The 22,596-nt window shown below is 44.6% G+C and overlaps 1 long non-coding RNA gene across 1 annotated transcript; it reads left to right on the top strand.

The window, feature by feature from the left end:
• The first annotated feature begins 10,473 nt into the window (after positions 1–10,473).
• Positions 10,474–21,533, top strand: LOC144144573 (uncharacterized). The gene is made up of 6 exons (XR_013317276.1): positions 10,474–10,612; positions 13,600–13,700; positions 16,103–16,165; positions 19,323–19,397; positions 21,259–21,312; positions 21,396–21,533. It is a non-coding gene; the product is annotated as an uncharacterized LOC144144573 (long non-coding RNA).
• Positions 21,534–22,596: the final 1,063 nt, after the last annotated feature.

The raw sequence follows: 22,596 nt of genomic DNA, 5'->3' as shown, positions 1-22,596 counted from the left end.
GTGAAGCTCGTCTTGCTCGGGCCCTATCTCGGCCGTACACGGCACATTGATGATGATTGTGGCAGGATCCTCCTAGGGATTGGCCAACCAAAGATTGGCCGAAGAGGTCATAACGTTCAACGCGTTCGTTGGTACCCAACAAGGAGGAAAGGAAGAAGAAGAGGTTCTCGTTAGTCACCTGCGAGCTCAAGACTCTTGCTCGGGCCCTGTCCCGTACCTCGTTGCTGCCATACACGGCGGAATGATGATGATTGTGGCAGGATCCCCCTAGCGATTGGCCAACCAAAGATTGGCCGAAGAGGTCAAAACGTTCAACGCGTTAGTTGCTACCCAACAGGGAGGAGAGGAAGAAAAAGAGGTTGTCGTTCGTCGCCTGCAAGTTCAAGACACGTACCAAGGGTACGTGACACAAGAAACTGCAGAAGACGACGGCTAAGGTGGCTACAATGTCACACACCGAATTCGCCAATTGTCACACAAATGTCACACACCGGGAGATTCTCATCGTCCCAAACAAGCCCTACATAATCACCACAAACATCGACGTCGTCGACGGGCTTGCAAATGGAGCGGTGGAAAGCTTGAGGTGTCGAGTCTTTATGTGATGTGTGAGCGAATGTTTCACGGTTTTACCGATAAGCATTTTAGCTTCGCCCCTCTCATCATCAGTCACTTGGTGGAGATGGCGCAATTTTTTTCAGACGCACTTAAGTCGACAAATCGCAGGCCAAGAAAACAGACCAAACCAAGGCCAATAAAATGCTTCAGCACTACCGGATCGACAACACTCGCCTTCGTAGGAACCGCTCACAATTGAAGCTTGCGAGACCAGTTTTTTCAAAGGCACTGATAATTTTAGACACAGCCAGGTACCTCAACAAATTGTTCTTATGACATTGTGCGTCTCCAGATCTACCAGCAACCCTTAAACAAGTACAGAAGGCACAGGCCTCTGTAATTTCGGCAGTCTGCCCTCAACCTAATTCAACATTTCAAATGCTATATACAAATAAGGTGCTATATATTTTTAAGTTCCTAAATTTTTCAAGTCACATCATGTGAACCTGGCTGCCAAGCACCATTATTAAAGGTGGTGGTGTTCCACAATAATTGATTTGTTGAACAAAACAACCAAGCATTGGGAAGTGATCAAGAGAGCCTCCCATAAAATTCCACGGAAACAAAACTTGCAATATGATTTCAAGTGAGATTTTGTCCGTGGTTGTGCTTTACGGCCGTGGTGGGGTGATGAATGTTTCAAAAATTCCTGTGTTGGTCCTAGTGCCGGCATTGCAAAGAAATGGACTCAGCCGGTTGCTTTCACGACCAAGGAGGGAAGTGTTCGCACTGGGCGACATTTGAACCTTCCTTAAAGGTTGATCAGGGAGTTGAGACAGAGTTATATTTTTCTGAAGGCACTGATTATTGATCGGGCCGCCAGGCGTCGTCCGACAGCAAGAACCCTTGGAATATTGTCCCGAAGACAAGGACGACGCAGTTGTCTTGAAGGAGAAACAAGTTTATTGGAGCGAACTTGTGCTCCCCTAACAACTCAAAAAAAATACAGAGGCGGCGAAGCAGCGGTCAACAAAGTGACTTGCGTCGGCGAGCGTCGCAGAATCGAATGCCGTGGCGTCTGCTGTGCAGGCTTTTATCTTTCGGCGCGAGAGTTTCTGGAACCGTCGATTCACATCCAGACCATTATAGATGACAGAAGATTATTCTGGGCTAGCGATGTTAGGGCGAGAGAGAGAGAGAGAGAGAGAAATAACTTTATTATGTTTGTTGGGTAGTTGGACGTGCTGGGTGCCCCTAGTTCATGGCTCCAGTCTCCAGGGCGCCGGTGGCTGCTCTGGCGATCGTTCGGCACTGCTCGTCGTAGTCGGCGCTAGACAGTGCCTCACTCCACTGCTCCTCTGTTAGAGGGTGTTTGTGAATTTTGTGGCACCCTGCTGCCGTATGGTAGAGGGTGGCTACTTGGTTGCACTTGGGGCACAGCTTCGGGTATTGGGTTGGGTACAGTTTGTGTAGACGGGAGAGGTGAGGGAAGGTGTTCGTTTGGATTGAGCGGAGTGCTGTTTGATCCTGTCTTTGCAACTTGGGATGAAGATGTGGGAATTTAATTCGGGTTGCTTTGTAGTAGCTTAGAATTTCGGAATATGGGGGCATAACAGGAACAGGAAACTCTGCTTGGGGGCTGTCAGCTCGGGGAAGGGAGGCGCGAGCCCAGGCGTGAGCCTGTTGATTGCCCTCTAGAGTTTCATGGCCAGGGGCCCATATGATTTTGATTGGATTATTTGATTTGTAGCCGATTGCTAATCTGTGGGCTGTTTTGCCCATGCGCCCTCTCGCCCACTGCCTGCAGGCGTTTTGGGAGTCAGAAACAATGTTCATTCGTGAATCCTGAACACTCTGCTTATCTGAATGAGATAGCCCGTGCGGCATAAAAATAAAGAATGGAACACGCGCTTCGCATGGGACACAGATAACAGAGCCGGGCGCGGCCGGGCATTAAAAACAAACAATAAATAAACAAACCCGTACATGGTTCGCGGCAATATGCTCTGAAAGACAATAGATCAAAATAGTTGCTGTGATAGCATATTAAGTGTGATGCACTTCTTAAGCGACCCTGAACCTGCGTCCACCGGCGATGTCCGCATAGCATACCCACGTGGGGGATTGGCCAGGAATCTCCTCGTCTTCCTTGGCAACGGGGGGAGATGGGCGCGCGCTGCCTGGCCGCTGACATGGCACATACCCACGTGGGGGATTGACCAGGAATCGGGCGTGAGAAGGGCTAATGCACCCGCTTAAAGGAGTACTGGCACGAAATTTCAAAGCTGAGATCCGCTCTAGCAATCAAGTACAACGACAACACAAATAGGTGTCTGTGAATAAATGCATCTTTCTTTCTTTGTAGTTGTGTGTGTGTGTGTGATCTCTCTTTCGCGAACATTACCGAACCGCGCAAATTCAACTCGTGCATTCGCACTTTCACATTCTTCCCCTCGGGGAAATGCGGGGAATTTTTTTTATTTTTATCCCTCTCACGTTTTCAAATGTACAAGAAATACCTTCCGAAATATTCCTGGAGGTTGAAACATAAGGAAACAAGGCAAAAACTCATTAGAAAAATCTAGAGTCCACGCACCGCGTAAGCAAGAAGTACATATACCAGCATCGACAGACAGCATATCTATGAGGCCTCTTTTGGTAACACGAAGGTTAAACATGTAGCGCCGGTGTTAAGCAGGTGTAGTTGCCAATGCAGGCATTTGTCACCTTTAATGAACTTCTCTCCAAGGCTGCGGAGACAAAGTTTGTAGAGTGTATGTGTGATTTGCTTGACTTTGCTGAAGAGATCCTGCGGTCGAATCCGAGAAATGAAAAGTAGCCATGCTATGGCTTCGCCAACTAAGCATGCTCAGTTCTTAAATTCGTTCTTTTTCTCGATTTGACATGTGGAAGTTCGTGTCCAGTCGTAAGCCCAGAACTTTACGTGGTCTGCAGGTGGCAGCACCGTGGGTGGCAGTCATGGCAGTTCTTCTGCTCTGGTCGCAGCTCCAACTATACTTTTGGTTTCGCTTCCTAATAACATGCAATCTCAACCAGAACCAGCTTGAAAATTTGTAGTTATTAGGCATAAAGCAGCATGCCGCAATGAAACGCCAAGTGGGCACTAGAGAGCAACTTTGCTGGACGGAAACATCATCATAATTATCAGCCTATCTACGCCAACTGCAGGGCAAAGGCCTCTCCCACAGATCTCCAATTATCCCAAACATACTGTACGCTTAAGCATACTGGGCTCAAACAGCATACTCCACCTACGTCACCATTTGAAAAAGTGGGAATGGATCTCCTTGGACCTGTACCAAAGTCTTCTACTGGTCGCCGTTGGGTTATCCTGTGCGTCGATTTTGTGACACGGTACGTCGAGACGCCGCCTTTCGTTGCATCCACAGCTGCGGACGTCTCAGCCTTCCTTCTGTATTTTGTTGTCATTCGCCATGGTGCTCCGCGTGTTGTCATGAGTGACCTCGCGCGGTAGCTTACGGCAGACGTTGTAGAAGAACTAGTCACTTTTGAGCTCTGTATACAGCCATAGCTAGGCATACCACCCGAAAACAAATGGCCTGACGGAGCGAACAAACCGCACGCAGCGCAATATGCAATTAAAGTATGTCACGTCCGATCACGAGAACTGAGATGCTGTGCAACCATTCGTCACGTACGCGTATATTACAGCCAAGCCCGAAATAACTGGCTATGCTCCATTTTACCTAACCTTCTTTTCCACTTACTCCGAAACGTTCGTGGTGTTCTGCCGCTTCAACAATATGAAATATGTTATCACCAAAGTCACGCCTAGCGGTCGCCGTTCGAGCAGGAACCGCGTCGCGCATGTATCTCGGCTTAAATGTTGCTACTCTCTCCCCCGAAGCTCGCTCGGCGAGTTTAGTCTGGCCCAGGGGAAAATGTTTCGACGGCAGGAAAAGCAGCGAATCTATAGGAGTATACAACGAAAAAAGCACTGACTAGCCACGAATGCTACAACAGCAGGAATACGTTGTTTTTGCGCGCTATCTGCAGCGTGCTGACCGCTCCCCGTCTCGGGTTCCCTGCAAGCCGCCCGTTTCATCTGTAATAAAGCCCATCTCATACCCTACAATCGCGTTAATATGTTAAACAATTCTTAAATATCTACCAATAGACCTTCAGACTATCAATAAACTTTCAGTGTCTCTTGAAAGTGTAAGCCTAAGTGGTAGGGCATTAGGGACAAGCCCATGACCTACAGTGGTTACGCGCCAGCATATCATCAAAACTTTCATTGGACGTGTGCTTCACCACTTTCAGACACCATGTTAGAATAACAACAAACCCTTCCTAGAGTCTTTCTGCAGTAAGGCTCTCCTCCGAGTAAACACTTACGATCTTGGTTACCCGTCGGCTCCGGAAATGAATGAACAGGACGAGGCATACCAACACCGCCACTAAGCCACCTCTGACAGGACTCAATAGCATAGAGTTTTACACGAGGATATCGTAAGGGAAATTCTGCTCCAGTTACTAGGCGAGGAATCATCAGCGAGCATGCCGTCGTGTACCGCTGATAAGCGCTACAGCGTTTATTGGCATAGCTCTCCAACAAGCTCTAACGTTCCCTGTCACTGCAACCAAATATCAATAATATTTTAAACCATTATAAAGTTCATTCAAAAACAAATAAGGAGCTTCAGCAAATTTATTTCTGATGGTTGATTGAGTGGATTCATGATAAAGACCGACAAAAAATGGGGCCGAGTTTTGTTGACTCTGGCTTCAAAGGCGAAAAGAACCTGTGTGGCTATCCAAGCAAAGTTCGAATTCAAATTTCAAGTTCAAATTGCGTTTGTTCTCAAACATACAAACAGTTTTATTATACAGGCGAGTTGTATCGGACGGCCACTAGGGGCTATGGCGGCGTCCACGACGGCTTGTGATTGCAGCGGCAGTTTCCCTTTAGTACATATCATAATAAAACTGTATGCTTCGCTTATGCAGTGTTGCGCGTTCTTGTTGTGAACTCTCCTCCTCCTGCATTCCAATCATTCCGTATGCTTCCGCTGTATCTTTCTACGCTTTCCTTCTAGCCCTTGTATGTTCCTTAGTTGGGCTACGCTTCGCGCTTTTTTCATCTGTACTCAACACTCCCAGACGGAACTGGGTTAACTAAGACTTCCGAAAGGCTCAAACATATCCTAATCCTTCAAAAAAATCATCTTAACTTAAATTTATGTAAGACTTTCAGTGACTTCGAAAACGGGTCTCTACATTGAATAATTGGTCAGATATAGACGCCACTCTCTCCCAACTCCTACCATACATTATGTTGAACTAGCCAAGACTAACAAACGCTGCTCTACATTGGCTAATAAATTAGGTATAGAAGCAACTGTCTTCGAGCTCCTACCATGGATAAGGTTGAACTAGCCAAGACTGAAAGAGTTTGTATTTGTATTAGAGTAGCAAGCCCTGCTTTGTTTAGATGCTCGATGGAAGTTGAAGAAGGATGGCTGATTTGTTACTGGCCCAGCAAGAAATCACGCATTTTCGCAAAACATTTCCTCCTGTATCCGCGGGCACAGAGCGACAGATGAGCCGAAGGCTCGACTGAGCGCGTCCTGTGCGATTTGACGTCAGCCGAGCCAGCGGCTGCATTGTCTGCGGCGGCCACAATCTATGTCATATTGAGGAGTCAAGTCTAAGCGCGGCTTGCCTCCTACCAGTGACAGAGGCACTCTGTCGCATCGCGTCTTGACGCGTTTAGTCCCAACTTATGGTTGTAAAATGGAGTGTGCAGGTCGTGCGGGGATAATTTGGTAGCAAAAGAGTATATAATTGGAATGACGACGACGAAAGTACTGGTACGGCTACATAACCACAGGAGCGACAGGCAGCCAAGTCCGATGCTACAGAGAGAAAACGTTAACACTGAGACGGTTCAAATGCAAAACCCGGTTCCATGGTGTACGAGAGCCATGGGAGAGAAAGACAATTATTTTTTATTCGTTTTTTATTCGTTATTGGTTGATGTTACGGGCCTCTTCCCGTGAAAGGCATCCCTAGTCCAGGATTCCTCGACTTCGACTGGTTGTCCTTGCTCGGGTCACCAAGTTGAGCTGAATACCCGAGTCGGGGCTGGCCAGGTGCGAAAAACGTTGTGTTGCGGGCTTCTAATGCCGGAGGAAGGCGTGATTTATGGCCGAGTTTGAAGTTCTCGAAGTAGAGGAATGGGATGTTCGCACATTCTTTAGGATTCGCAAACTGATCTACCATAAATTTTTGTTTTTCTTCATTCTAGTCTAGAATGGCTGCAGCATTGAGCTTCGTCAAGAGCCAAGTCGGATTGGCTTTAATTTTTAACAAACACGGCTCAGTTTCAGCTCTAGTTCGCAAATTGACTATATTTAGCGCACGGGAGACAAACAAAATTCAATGTTGTAAACAAAAAAATATACCCATATTCGCAAAATTACGGTTTATGACAGAAATTCCAGCACACACTTTTTTAATCAGTAAGGATGGTGCAATTGATTTATTTCCTACAAATGAAAGCTGTAGTAATCGAAAACTGGTTGAAATGCAAAGCACAGCCCGATGTCGCCGTAGACGTAATTAGTGATGCTTGCATTCATACGACTTTGGGGAAATATTTATTAAAATTTGTTTTTTTCTAATGTTCCGATCTTGCGCAAATAGTAATAGTCGTCAGTAACGCTATTGGGGATTTTATTAAAGTTAGCTGAAATGTCTTTCCAGCTCTATTCGTTTGTTTATTGACACGCCGAGCTGATGTTTAATGACAGCCTGGCAGGCTTACATTGTCCGATGGGGCACTGAACTATTTTAACTGAAATTTATAAAAGGCGACTGCTAGTTAAACAATTCTACAGAATCAATCATAAGCCGTGGCCAGTCTGCCAACAGCCCCTACCTTGTGTAGACATTGTTCCCAAAACTCACTGTCTTTTATGTTTGAGATGGCAGGTAATATATTATTGAATTTCGTTGATGCTGCTCTATATATCTCATTTTTTTTCTGGGTGGCTACAGCATCATCAAACACTCTGAATAGTTTTCCTTCGTCTTATGGAGCTTCGTTCGTTGCATATATGTTTAACTTTGTACAACTGTCTTTTACCAGTAGATTGCTTGTTATTGCAGATTACAAAGAACGTCTGGACCACTAATATGGGCCCGTTTCTCTTCTTTTACTCGCGAAGCGCACCTTATCAAACCTGGCTGCCATATTGGCGCTCCTTTTCTTAATGCTAAGGGGACCGTACCGATGGAAAAATAACTTCGGCAACAGCGATGGGAGCAAAGACAACATATATGCATGCAACGAAGACACGTTTTACAACTACTAGTATCCGGGGCGTGTTACACACATTGCAATAATGTTCACGGCAAATGAAATATCATGTCAATTCTTGGGAAAAAAGAATGGGCACAACAAGGCAGAAAGGAATGTCCTTTTATGTAAAAAGGCACTGACGTTTGGGAAGATGTAGCATTATTTGGGAGGGCTTAGCTGAGAGCTGCACTAGTAGGCACGATAATGCTCTGTTTGTGACCACAGGTGCCTTTAAAAAATTCGTTTTTTCAGTCACCCCCTTCTATAGGGCGGTTTTTTGTACAAGCCAGGTCAACTTCTCAAGCGTTATAGCCTCGCCCAAAGGCAGAACGTCGAACCGGAAAGTCGGTTGTACCTATTTTAGTGTAGTTTTCAGGCACCACAAGGCACAAGGCGGAACATGGTGAATTTAACAGCCATGGCGGAGGCCCAACACGGTTACCGTCTCTGGCAAGAAAACCGCCATACTCATTCACTCTTCCAAGTGTGGTGAGGTAGTTGGCGGGGGGGGGGGGGGGGGGGGGGGGCGTTACCACTTGGTTGAGAATGGTCAGGGACCCCTAGATTGTATAAAAGCAGCTTCCTGTCGTGAATCTCTGTTTAAGGTGGACACTAGGCCAGGTGTGACCGGTGGCACTTGGCTTCGAACCTGGCACCTTTCACGTACGAGGCGAGTGCGGTACCACTCAGCCATCGCAAAGGTACAAACCCATCGCACCGGTCCGAAATCATGTCCCTGCCGGTTTGTTTTATTTATTTACTCTTTAGGCGGCGGCCTTTTCTTTGCGGACAACTACAACAATAAAAACGGCGCCGGTTTTTTGGAACATGGGGCACTTAAGATTTCCCCTCAGATGATTTGTGATCCCATAGGATCTGCACCAGGGTTTCCTTCACAGTAGCAGCATGTAGTAGCCCGATGCGCTACCACTCTGCTATCTCAGTATACGTTGCGATCTGAGAACAAACGTTGTCGTCGTTGGTGTTCCTCTCATTGCCCCGCATATCTACCTGAAGATTCGCTAGGAATGAGATGCTCAAAAGGCCAACGTGTCCGCTTCACAAAATGCAGGAGAACATTATTTGGGAACGTAATAGTTTTATAATAGTGCTGCCAAGTGCAAAATGAACGTTATACCATTTGAGTAGAAGAAACGAAGCCAGTCGAAGTAATTCGCGCCAACGTACAAAGGCAGGAAACCAAAAAAGCCGAAATTACAATGTAGCAGTGAAGACATTGCTAGTACGTGTCGCTAAACGTTCGCCTTCAGTGCACGTAAGCACGTTTAGCTGCCCAGAGGAAATTTATCTCTCGTGGTTGAGGCTCGCTTCAAGATTGTGACGTCGTATAGTTAGGAAAGATTACTCGGTTATCGATTGAATCTTCACTAAAAGTTATCTTTCCAACTATATATGATCCATAAGCTGCCGTGTAAGGTTATACTGGCTGTTGTGTTAAACGCGCGCTGTTGTCGGCAAAAGCAAATAGCACGGTCAATAAATAGCCGAGTACACTGAAAACTTCCGCAAAAGAATATAAAAATCGCTTTCTGCAGCTTAAGCACCCCTTTACTCCTACGGTGCTGTCATTATCCCTTAAATATACTGCCCCATTATGACGCTTTCAAAGCAGTAGTCAGAAGGGAAATGACATTGAATTACAGTGGAAAGACGCAACATATTTTGTCGATTAAGAGTATGCTGTCAGTTTTGGATGATCGGTTGCTAAGTTTTCTAATAATCGTCTTTGAAGTTTACCCTTTTGAAACACTCTCGTCAATATTTTTCGCTTTCTCATTCTGCCTATTGTTGTCTGTCCTTCGAATGTAAGGGCAAGAAGTGCCCTTACCATTATATTGTTTCCGCGGAATGTGCCGTACATGGTCTCACAAAAGTCCATTTTTCTTTTTTTTTATCAAAACAACAGTGGGGGTAAAGAGAAATATCGATACAAATGTGGGAGTTAAAAATAGGGAGCTATCACCTGCGCACAGGTTTCTGATTGAAACGAAATGTCAGAAACCAGTACGCATAACGCATGCAGATAACAAGCTGCCCGTTTTAGCTGACCTTTGACTACACTCTTACTATGCCACGAGGAAGAGTGGCTGAATGCCGATAGAACATTATGGCCACCCTTAGATGCACACACTGGCTGCAAGGTTTTTCAAGTGGAATCTCAGTGCAGTAATAATATTTCGTTGAAGCCGAGAACCAAATTTTTGGGGAAAAAAAAAACTTTCCGTCGAAACAAGCGGATGGCATATAGCTAATCAGAAAGAATACATAAAATAGCGACGACTGCTATACATCCATTACCATGGATCCTTCTCAGCCAGATACCTTTATTTAATTGCCGCAAGCTGCCATACCGTTCTACGTACACAAGGCATGCGTGTCGCTGATTTATGGGGAGACCTTAGGAAACACGGCTTCACGCGTGGCTGTGTCTGTCTTTTCTTACTGTTTCTTAATATAGCTCTGTTTCACCTTGACATGTACAAACTCGCCGAAGTTCAAAATTTTCGACGACTACACTGATACAGCGAGCACATAAAAGCGTTGAAGTCCCCACCATACGAAGCAGGTGAAGCGCCGTTGTGCCAAGTATGGGGATTTTTTCTATCCAGTGGATCTTTCTAGGCTTGGCTTTTTCAAAGCCCGCTTCAATACCCGAGCCCTTCGAATGGTGCGGAGGTCCTCTCAGTAAGTAAAGCTTCGGAAAGAAAAACCGGGCTGGGCATTTGCTTCAAGTGTGCTGTAGAAACTGTGCTTTCATAAAAGGGTTACCAAAATGGGTAGAAAGATAGGGCTAGACCCCACGACGAAGGTATGTTTGAACTCTGTACGCCTTTCGTAAGCTAATGAATTGGACAACTCTGCAAATCCGCAGGTAAGAATGGTAGTATGTTCATAGCGACAATACATCTCTTTCGCCATTCCTACTGTGCATCCAAAGACTCAGTGTAATATTTAGAATCGGTGCTAAGAAGAATTGCGGAAAACTTTGCTATATGCTATTCTGATACTTTCGTTGTTTCTTTGGGCAAGTTTTGTAGACAAAAAGGAGCAACGTCACAGCTATAAAGCATTCGCCGTTCTGCCTTGATTTTTGTGTTGTGAGCTAAAATCGCAATATGTCAATAACTGCTACCGCTGGTAGAGTAGCGGTTAAACTACTATTCTTCTCTGCAAAAAGAGGAGGAGGAGATAGCCTGCAAAAACATCTCAGACGCCAACTGCAGATGTTACGGTTACGGTTAGGGGGAGATTACAACATCAGGCCGTGGGCTGATATCTAGGCGCGCTTGAAATAGTACTCGGTGGCCGAAATTAATTCTCAGCCTTTTCGCAACAGCGGGTCGCACTTGCTATGTGTAATTAAACGCACTCAGCTCCTGTATTTTTTGTACCGGTGTGGAGAATACAGACAGCCGCGAATTACGCACTGCTAATGTCGCCGTTAAGCGGAAAAAATGTCAATAATTTGTTAAGTACTCCATAAATAAAACATCACTACTCCAAACTTTACTTATAACCGCAAACAATGCCTTGATTTTATAACAGCAACACACCAAGTGTAGTTTGGGTGAGTTGGTAGATATCTGAGTATTTAATACAGCTATACAAACAAAGGACCCGACAAAAGAAATGGCAGCGTATCTACTCCTGTCGTTGCAAATGTCGACGAAAGCGTCGACATTTGCCATGTAAATGCCTCTCTTCGCTTTCCCGCTTACCTCTCATGCTGTTCCTTCTCTGTGGCCCTCCTCCCAAGGTAAACACGCAAATTTTAACTTTAACGCGTTCGACTGTGCCAGGCCGGGCGCCTCAATGTCAGCGCTGCTACATGGCGCAGACGCGCGTGAATCGAGGCGCACCACTTCAACGTTTATAAAACCACGTTTCCGTCCACCACGTGCGTTGTAAGCAGAATGTGGAACCTATCTAGTGGGATCTTTCTTAACTGTTGCCGCTTGATTTCTTAAAATGCTGCCAGAGGCTATAGTGGTGGCGGCGACAGCAGGCGAAGGTGTGTATTTTTTTCTGCAGTGGATGTAGTATTTCATTTCGCAAAAATCAAGCATACAAAATGTTTTTTGTAAAGTAACATGGTAAATACCACTTATGTATTGATATTCTGCTTTATACTTGCGTAATGTCTGGTTGTTGTTCAACAATGTTGACAAGTATGAACATTGACACCGGACTTAGACGTTGACATTTGGCTGTGGGCATATGATACTAATGCGCAGACTTTGTTTCACGTTGGCCGGGTGCCAGAATTGAGTCACAGACAGACAGACAGACAAACCAAAATTTCTGCATTTAAGTAGCCCAAGGGACACCATCGTCTTTAAAAAGACCTATTTACGATCATATCACTGTGCGTGTTTTAAGTGCGATGCACTTTATAAGCGACCCTGAATCCGCCGTCCGCATTGCTCCTCCTCCTCTCCCCTAGCAACGGCGCGAGGAGCGGAGAGGAGCGTCTGTAGCAACGGCGCAGCGACGTCACACCCCACGTGACCCGCGCGCGCGCGCTGTGGCTGCGCGCGCCCGCGCCGGCTCCCGCACCGCTCCTCGCGCCGTGACGTCACACTCCCACGTGACCGCGCGCTGGCGCCTTTGCGTCTGCTCCCCCTCTCCTCGCGCCGTGACGTCACATGCTCTGCAGCTGGCGTGCCTCTCCCCCCGTTAGGTTTGCACTCACCCTCGGCGCGCGCCTCTCCCCTCGCCTGACAGCTCCCCCTCGCCGGTACTGCGCCTCTCAAGGCGATGGCAGAATTACTACGCCGTGTACTCTCGGCGCAAGAAATGCATTCGCACTTCCTCACGATTCCCTTCGGGGAGGTGGGGGCAATTTTTTTGTATTTTTCAGAATCTGCTGAGCTGTTTTGTTCCCTACAGTTTTACAAATATTCCACAGAATCAAAAGGCAACACAAATACAGGTTCCGGATGGTTATGTCGATTTTTCATAACGGTGGCTACCCGATTACACAGTTACAAGATTGTATCATTACACAAATTTCCCTCAATACCAGCGATTGTTTTCATAAAGCGGTAAAGGATTTTGAACAAAATGGGGACATTATCCTACGCTCTCAAAACGAATGTCATCAGTTTTCGAGAAGTTCCACGGCGTGAGAAGTATTTTTGTTGTGACCGCGCGCTTTTTCGTCGATGTGGTGAGTGTCTTTTCGAAAACAAATAAACAATATCAGAATTTCAAAACAGCTATTACTCCGCGGGCATCTCGAAAGCGTTGGCTGAAAACGCAATTGATTGCGACCTCTTGGAATGATGGAAAGCCGCGATCACATTTCTGGACATTTCTTTATGGTCACCCCGTAAATTTTAGGTTCCTTCGATCGGCTTCACTGAGGGCACTTGAGACGGCGGTATTGGTTTGTTGAGACAATGGGGTGGGGGGGGGGGGTAGTGACACTATTTATACACAGTGTTTGTACTTATATAAAAATTTCATTACGAAACGATTTTTCCGTGCACAGAACGTATTTAGGTTATGGTGTCAACTAAAAACATCAATGTGTGCCGTGTTAACCCGCTGCTCCCAATTTTAGAGCAATAGTGAAAGCAATGTCTGTCTGCACTCGTGATAAAAAAAATGGTTTATGGGAAAAGTAAACATTACTCCAAATGTGCTCCTGCGTCTCATTTCAATTTCAGATGTACTGGACAATGCGAAAACAGCTGCAGTGGCAAACCGGATATTTTGGTCTTGCAGGAATGAAACGATGCGACTCAATATCAGCCAAGCATTTATACGGGTAATGTGCAAAACTAAAGACCATGCAGACAAAATACAAGTTTGTTTTATTCGAAAGATTTCGCGTTTTATTGTGCAACCAGCGCTCGTCCGGCAGGAAATGATGCAGTATTTATTGAGAGATTACTCAATTTAGGCGAAAATTTTGATTCTCCTGCGAAATCAAGTTTCCGTGATGTTAACAACGTAATCATAAGTGTGCGTATTCAACGAACTTCCACTGCGTTATTTAGCTCTGCAGCCTTGTTTGCCGTCAGTCCTCCGAGATGGCCGTTGAGCGCCGTTGCTTTGTGTTTGACCGCACTTGCACACGGCTTGTTTTTGTTACTGTAGAAAGTACTCGTTTCGTGAAACATGGTGTGTGCTCGACAAGCAGGGTCACTTAAGACCACTTCGCTTACGCTAATCGGTCAGTGTCGTGCAAGACAACTCCAAAGCGGCGGACTGCTGTGCAGCTAAAATAAGCATAGTGCGCCCAGTACCAACAAGACTGCGCATCGGCACGTCTATAATTACATGTATTTTCGTAACTTTCATTGTTTACCGTAACATTCTCACTGCTTTAAAATGCATATGCATTACGTTTAAGCGCAAATAGCTCCTTCGGCAAGCCTGTAAACCGCGCCTATTTTGCGTTTGCTTTTGCCGGCCTCAGCCTATCTCACAGCTGGGCACCTATGACATCATAGGTTCCCTTGCGGCAAATAATTTAGTGGGTCACATGGCCATTCCATTTTTTCCTAATTATATAGCTTATTCGAGCGAAGTGTGCGTTAAAAGTGGCGTCAGTATTATTCAAATGGGGCAGTATTTCGAATGAACCAAACTTTTCTTTTGTCTGGTCTGCATGGCCCCTTTAAAGACGAAAATACTGCTGAGAAGGTTCAAAGCTGTTAATTATCATCGGCGTATTAATCCCTTTTTGTTTATGTGACTACCATTACTGAACAGTGTCTTCAAAAACGACGCCAAGCGCTATGATGTTGGGATTCAAGCTGTCAGCCACGAGTAGCAAATATCTTTGCAAGGGCGTCCATCAAAAAATGTGATGGTAGACTGCGGCAGGAAAGATTCTAAATTTGCGCGTTCACACAGCGACCAATCATTGCATTTCTTACTTGAGGCCATAGCTGTTCTGAACATGCTAGTATAAGCGTTGCTGTCTTCCAAGTCAACCGAATATTCTTGCTGCATCCCAAAGATAGTTCTTTGATTCGAATTACGAGTTGCGCGTGTGCAATATCTAATGACACGTGTAAAGTGTCAGTGCGGGGGGCCCAACCCTTTCCAAGGTTAGCAGGACTGGGGCTTCGCTTGGGACCTCAAGAAAAAAAAAAAGACCAGCAGGGACATGAACGACGTTTGCTCCTTAACGGAGCCTGAGTCTTCATGTCCAACGAGAGAGATTTCACATGGCAGGATTCAGCAGTGGAGAGTGCTCTCAGACGACGCATTTACTGTTTTTGGGAGTGGGGAAAGGTGGTTACCACGGATGCATTTTTTTACAATTGTGATTCTTACCTTTTAAAGGCGCAGTTCGGTTCGCCTGTTACTGTGCGCCCACCATGCATTTTTTATTAGCGCTCGTATTGCATTTGTACACGTGGTAGGTCTCAATTTTTTGTGTATCTTGATAACATCACCCTTAACGTCGTTTAAAGGACAATGATTATAGCTGAACGAGAACAACTTAGGAGTTTATGTGTCGCACCCACCAAAGTAGGGTGGCCACGGATGCCACTTTTTAGGTACGAGACGGCTGTTGACCAAAATGAGCACGACGTACGTGCTCAGTTTTTGTAATCCGACAAATATTTGGCGAAACACGTGCTAATTGTCAATGCCGGTATTCCTCCTTAGCAATATTGCCAACTTCACACTCAAGGCGCAGAGTCTTAAAACAGCGTTTTTCAAACTTAACGAGCCCATTTTTTTTTTTGCGACAAGGTTTCAAACTCGGTAATATTCTCGTATTCCTCAGGAAATGATAGGTTTGCGAAGAAACCCTGCCCAAACTCAAAACACAGACCAATTTCTCTACAATTGCAGCCACTTTAAACTGTGTCTAGGAAAGCAAATACATGATTCCTTGTGTAGTGTTTCATCGGTCTTGTATGCACGTATTACGTTTCATGACTTGGTGCGGTTACGGATTCGGTTCTTTTGCTTTTAAAAAATGTTTATGTAAATTAAGGGCAAAATATATGCTTATCACCTGAAAAAAAACGCCAATATGAGCGTACCTTCCTTATTTACAAACTTACAACCTACTTTTTGGGGCACCAAATACGTTTTCTCCCATAAAACACTCGAATAATTAATAATGTACGAGTGAAATTTCAAAACCACAACTTTTGTTAGAAATCACGAAGTATTTCATAACCATTCCAACTTTTCATAAAGGAAGGAAACAAAATGTGTGCAGCATGGAGATTGTGTTACAGTCTTGTAGAGGACACCTCCAAAGTAAGTATAATGTTTTTCTTTCTTAATGATACCGTGTCTCCAAAATTTTTGTTCCCAGCTAGTGAATCAGTAGCCGAAAGGGATGTCAACTACTTCATTCCTTGAAGGAAAAGCAGTGACGAGGCGCGAGTGTACACGTTGTTTTTTGCAGAAACGCCCGCAACGACAGCCTTGAGGAAACACAGAAATAATTGCGTTAGACTAAAAAGCGCAGCCGCACAGTACGGTGCCCTTCTAAGTCCTATCCTTGCCGTTGTTGATACCTTATATCAAATGCGCAAGGAATAAAGAAATGCGAAAGGAAATTCGAAAGGAAAGAAAGGCCCATTAGACAAAACTGGCGTCTCCAGTGTCGGTGGGACCGATAGACAGCCATCAATATAGCCGAAAAAGAAACAAAATGGAAGCAAAGACAAGGAGGAAAAAAATTGGCTGTTCGATTGGAACCCAGTCCTGCAGAATGGTGGTGCAGCGCGCATCCCATTCTCCATCGCCAAGCCTTGGGGTATTTTGTTTCCAAGTCAGAGCGGGAAGAGCACTTCCGGCACATTGCACAACCTTAATTTAACGTGGTGATCGGCTCATCGGCGCAGGTAAACTTAACAAAAACTTTCAAACCACTTCTACTAACCGAAAGAATGCGTACAACTTAGTTAAGATTTTTTTCGATTTAAAAATGCCGAAAACACAAGAGGTAAAAGTTCTGGGCGCATACCCAACACACAAGTGTGAAAAGCCGCGGTTGGTCAAGAAGACTGCGCTAGTGTTGAAAGCTAACCACTGCACGGTGCCCCTGAAAGAGAAGTACCCAGCCGGCATTGACTTAGAAACGTTACAGCCCCCAACCCGTAGCTTCAGCTGGCCGTAGCTGAACTTAGTCGACGCGCCGCAGAGTTCGACTTACGCGTATACGTGCCTTAAAGAAAAGTATTGAGGCCTCCAGGGCTTATTTCAGCCAGATGGTTGCTGAATTCGCAAAGTCCATTCAAGGCAACGGCGCATATTTAAGGCTTACAGGGGCGAGATAGAAAACAATACCCTTCGTCGGTAGCTGCCCATACCCTGATGGAAGAAAAAAAAACCAGAGGGAAGAAGATAACGATGCAAAGTAGAACGAATCAGGATGATGGTAATAAGAGGACTCAATCGCAATGCTGTCCATAAATCATACTTTAGATTGCTAAAAGCTGAAGTAGTAAAGCATGTCTACGCTAGTAGCGTATATGTTCGGGTAATCAAAGGGATTGGCCGAGCATCTCAATCGAATAGACTGAGAGATGAAAACGACGCAAAGAGGAAACCCACATCCCCTGGTGACGAAGACATTTTTGCAACAAAACAAGACCGAATCATGGCAAACCTCCATCAGACATAGAACATTGCATCCCTTCAAATAAAATGTAAAGAATCCCTCACGTAACTAGTCTTCCCTGTCTCCCTAATTGTGTTTTGTTCTCACGTTCTTGAATATTGCGCAAATTATTTTGAAGTTACGACCTTTCTATGAATACTATTTTAGGTACGCTATTTTATTTGTGCGCGGCTCTCGGCTACGTTCCAGAAAGAAAAAAAGAAACGAGGCGTTACTAAATTACAATCAATATTTTATGTGTAATTACAAACAATTATTAAGGCGCCTTTAAAAAAGGTGGGCGATTTCCGCTTTCAAAATAACGGCGAAATATGAGCCAACTATTGTATATTACAATAGACCAACCAGATTCCCGAACCGTCTGTCCATAGAGAGAAATCACTGCTGATGCAGGCGTTTTCAGCGTGGTCGGTTTGTAACGGTATAAAATAAAAATACATGCGTTCTTACAGAAACGCAATATGATATAAAAAATACATCACTAAAAGCGCCGTACCACTATACTTGCTCTTCTCTATTCCTCCCCCTCTATACACACCTGTAGTCGCTTGGGCATGTCTATAAATAATAGTTTTGCGGCGGATAGCCTGCCACATGTCAACCCATTTACCCGCCCGTTGCAAACACATGCATTTACTATTGTACATTCCAGATACTTTAATTCCAGATTCGCCCAGAGTACTGGGGGAACCTTCATACCGGGGAAAAAATAGTGCGCAAATCAAATGATAAAAGGGAGAACAATGGTTTATTCTAACTTCATTGGAGCTGCACCGGATCATTGCGCGTGCCTCTTCCCAACCTACTTGCTGTTGTGGTTCCATCAAGTTCCACGACTGCACAGAAATGAACTTTTTCAGATCCATTTTGAAGATGAATATTCAAGACATGTCTCGTTGACACTAATATAAAACTTGCACGGACAGAAAATTTCCCTTCGTATGTTTCTAAACGTATGTGACAGTGATAAAGAGAGTAAATATCCCCTAAAAATGCCCTACACTGTACTAGAATTTACACTCAAACATATTAAAAAAGTGTGTTGTTCCGCGTTCTAACACTGAAGCCTACTGTTTTTAATTTTGGGTCTTCACGTATGCATAATGTAGTGTATCTCATACGCCATCCATGATCACCCGTGAAACCCGAATAAAGGGTTTGCCTTCAGGCACCTCCGGCTCCATGTGGCATAAAGGAGGCAAGTCATAGGCACTCGCTATTCAAGTGATTGAAAGGAGGGAATATACAGGCGCAAGGAAACAAATGTATACAATCAAAATTGAAGAACGGAGGCGTTTTGGAGAGCTGCACGTTGCGAAAGCTCCAAAGTTTCTCAATGCGTGTTCAATGTGAAGTTAAAGCTATGAGCGCTTAAAAGAACAATACAATTTCTAAAGTGTCTCTATTTAATCTGTGCACAAGAAATAGCGCAAAACGCCAGGTTATGCTTCACATCTTTGTTTTTTTTACTCTTTGGAGAAGTGATATGGTCAAGCTTTCCTCCATGAGATACTTCCCCTTTTTTCCATTAAAAAAAGTTGTCACTGCTTGTGAACCAAAACAAATACTGTGCTCTGTAGAACCGCGCACTGGTTCTGTTCGAGTTTTCCTAACCCCCAAGTATTTTCATTTGAAACATCACTACACTTCTATTTTTTTACAGAAATTATAATTTGGTACCGAAGATTGACTTGTGGATGTCTTGATGGATGAAGGGGGGAAGTCTTTCGTGCTAAAACCTTTATTGCCCTAATCTGTGTTCGGTGCGAATTGGTTTATTTACAGAACAACATCGCCGTAAACAATGAGGTGAAAAAGTGCATTTCGAAGTTCGGTGAGGCGATCCAATTTGGGTTTCCGGTAAGAAATTCATTATTGTCATATTAAAACCGGCTTTGTAAATATAAATTTGTGGGTAACATTTGAGTGATTTCAGTTGCAGCTCCGTTTGGCAGCGTGGGGCTTGATTAAATGTGATTGTGTTAGTGATGTTTGGCTAGATTATTACGGTGCCTGTTGCCTGTATTAATACACTGAAAACACTTTATATTCGTCGATAAAACATTTTTATTCATTTAGTGCAGATTTAAGGTTAAGAGAAACAGCAAGCTGCAAGCTTGAAAGGATCTCCCAAGCTGCAGGAAAGAGATAACATATTAAGTAAGATGTATGCGTGTGTATACGTGTGACTGTGAGTGTGGGTGTGCATGGCCAGGTGTGTGCGTGTGTGTGTGCGCGCCAGCGTCAGCATGTCTGCGCGTATTTGAAGCGATCGAAATAAAGCAAAAATCTTGAGCAAAGAGCCTGAATAAAAGCCCGACTGCCTCATTTTGAAAGTAACTAACCCTGGGTTTATGTACTTTCGACGTAAAACAATCCACTGTATTCGAGTTTTACACCTGAGGCAAACCCGTGGTTCAGCTTTACCATATCGCACCCGAGTGACCAATCCGTGCCGCCAAGAAAAGCAAATTTCTTGAATGACAGCAGCGTGAATACCATTTGATATAAAAATGCGATGTTCGCCGTATAATGTGAATCTCAACCATGGGTATGGCTGAGAGTATATGGAGTTTGATGTTACCGCAGTGTATGGCAACACAGTTCCATTCGTTAAACTTCCCTACTTCAAGTGACCTATTCTTCTACTCTAATATGTAAGTGAAAGGTAAAATTTTTGTATACACATTTTTAAATGCGAATGCATTTCTTAGTCGAGCCATGTCAGGCGCCGTGCGGCGTCCACGCGCCCGCAGGTGTTATCTCTCCGCTCTCACCCCCTCTCCCATAGCAACAGCTGCGAGCGCGGGCGCTCCTCCTCTCCCCTAGCAACCGGAGCAGGTGGTGCGGGCGGATCAGCGGTGAGTGAGTGGAGAGGAGAAGCGCGCTCGGGCGTGTGAGGGCGCTCGCATCGCGGGAGCTCGCCGGAGCTCCCGGGTGCGTGGGAGAGTGCAGGCGAGGGTAGGCGCGGTGCTTCGGTGCTTCTCCTCTCGACGCTCGCCCCACTCTCCCACGCCCGCATGCTTCTCAAAGACCCTTTGACTGTGCACTTTACCGACCACAAGGCAGTGATCGTGGCCGTCAAGTACGGCAACACAAACAGGTGTTAAATAAATGGTTACGCTACAAATCACCGTCTCCTCATTAATTATAAATTCCGCGCACTCTCGCGCAAAAGAAATGCATTCGCATTTCCTCACGATTCCCTTCGGGGAGGTTGGGTGAGAGAGAGAAGAAACATTTATTAGAGCAGAGGGTGGTGGTATTTTTTTTAATATTATTGCATAACACTCAATTACGTGTGTAGCCGTTGCCGCTCGTTCGTTTTTTGGTCCTTGTGCATCTATGCTGTGATTCCTTTAACTCGTTCACACGCACCCTCTGCTAAGCTTCTCCCGTAAATCACCCACCTGGTATCATTCGCAGCCTCTTTGTATATTTCCCCAGCTGGCTTGCTTTTATTGCCGATTTTAGCTTCCCGCTATTAAACTGTCCTTTCTTAAGGTATCCATTACCACACAGCGTATCTGCTAAAGTCGAGTCCCTTCCAATGGCCACGTTTAAGCTCCACTCTTAAGCTCCAGAACTCACAGTTCTTCCGGCTTATCGTCATTCTGTTAGCTTGTTACCTTTTCTTGATTAGCATGCTACTGGTTTCCACATTGTCTTTACGTTGAAACAATCACTACGCATCAAGTTATATGTATAAATTTTCTTTCAGAGGTGGAAAAAATTGTACAACTTTGATTTTAATTCCTTCCACGATGCCCTCAAGGTAAGCTTGATAAAGCGCCTGATGGAGGGCTCAAAGGCAAAGAATGAATGGGGTAAATATTATACCGGAGTTTTTGTTTTCAGCGGTGCGCTTACCCACTTTTGCCGAAAGGCGTCATGTATGGATTGAAAAGTATGGACTATTTTAGGTACTTTGTTTCCGGGTAGAAATATGACCTATTCGGTGAAGTAATAAAACATTTCTTACCGAGTATAAAGGAGAACCACTGTTGTGTTATTTCTTCCCTTAAAAAAACTATTGTTACCAACGTATATATATATATATATATATATATATATATATATATATATATATATATATATATATATATATATATATATATATATATATATATATATATATATATATATATATATATATATATATATATATATATATATATATATATATATATATATATATATATATATATATATATACATATATAAAGTGTGAATGATCTTTCATGAACAACAGGTGTATTGTGTTGTTAAGGCCCACGCCCAGTGGAAGGAATGCTCAGTACGCAATCCCTCAGTCCTTACCGGTTGCGGAGGCCCTGTTTACCAGGTAGAGCTTGATCGCAGAGTTCTTGCTGGCCAGCTGGGCCATTCTCTCTTAAATGTAGAGATTATAGATGGGCCATCCTGGCGTTTGCTGGCACTCCTAGACGAAATGTGAAAATTATACCAGCTAGTTGCTGCTTGATACCATTCATAGCGGAAGATGATCGGTGTAACATAAAGGGACAATGAGAGAGTGTAGTGGGTCAGGGAACATGCGCATGTTAAGGACATATTAGTAGAAATTAAGAAAAAGAAACGGACGTGGGCAGGGCATGTAATGCGAAGGCAAGATAACGGTTGGTCATTAAGGGTAACAGAGTGGACCCCTAGAGAAGGCAAGCGTTGCAGGGGGCGGATGTTAGATGGGCAGATGAGAACGAGAATTTTGCGGGGTTAAATTAATCGTAGTTATCACAGGACCATGATAATTGCAGTTTAATTGCTGAGGCCTTTGCCCTGCAGTGGGCGTAGACAGGCTGGTGATGATGATGATGATCATTCATACGTGCTTCCCGCCGTCGAACCGTGCCGCAAGGTTTAAAAACGATAAGAACAAACGTTTTGAAAACTTCGAGTTATCACTAAACAATTCCTTTCACGCTTGTTTTCAATAGCACGATCGAATTTCTTCAAACCTGGGTGACGAGGGATTTGTGGCCTGCTGTTTTCACTGTTGTGACGTGAGCAACCGCGAGAAGGGGTGAGGGCAGCAGATAAA

Source organism: Haemaphysalis longicornis, unplaced genomic scaffold, assembly GCF_048455015.1.
Source record: "Haemaphysalis longicornis isolate Haplotype H1 unplaced genomic scaffold, Haemaphysalis longicornis Haplotype H1 scaffold_7, whole genome shotgun sequence".
In the NCBI taxonomy this organism is placed as follows: domain Eukaryota; kingdom Metazoa; phylum Arthropoda; class Arachnida; order Ixodida; family Ixodidae; genus Haemaphysalis; species Haemaphysalis longicornis.
The sequence above is the reverse complement of the archived record's forward strand: the minus strand, read 5'-3'. Positions and strand labels throughout refer to the sequence as shown.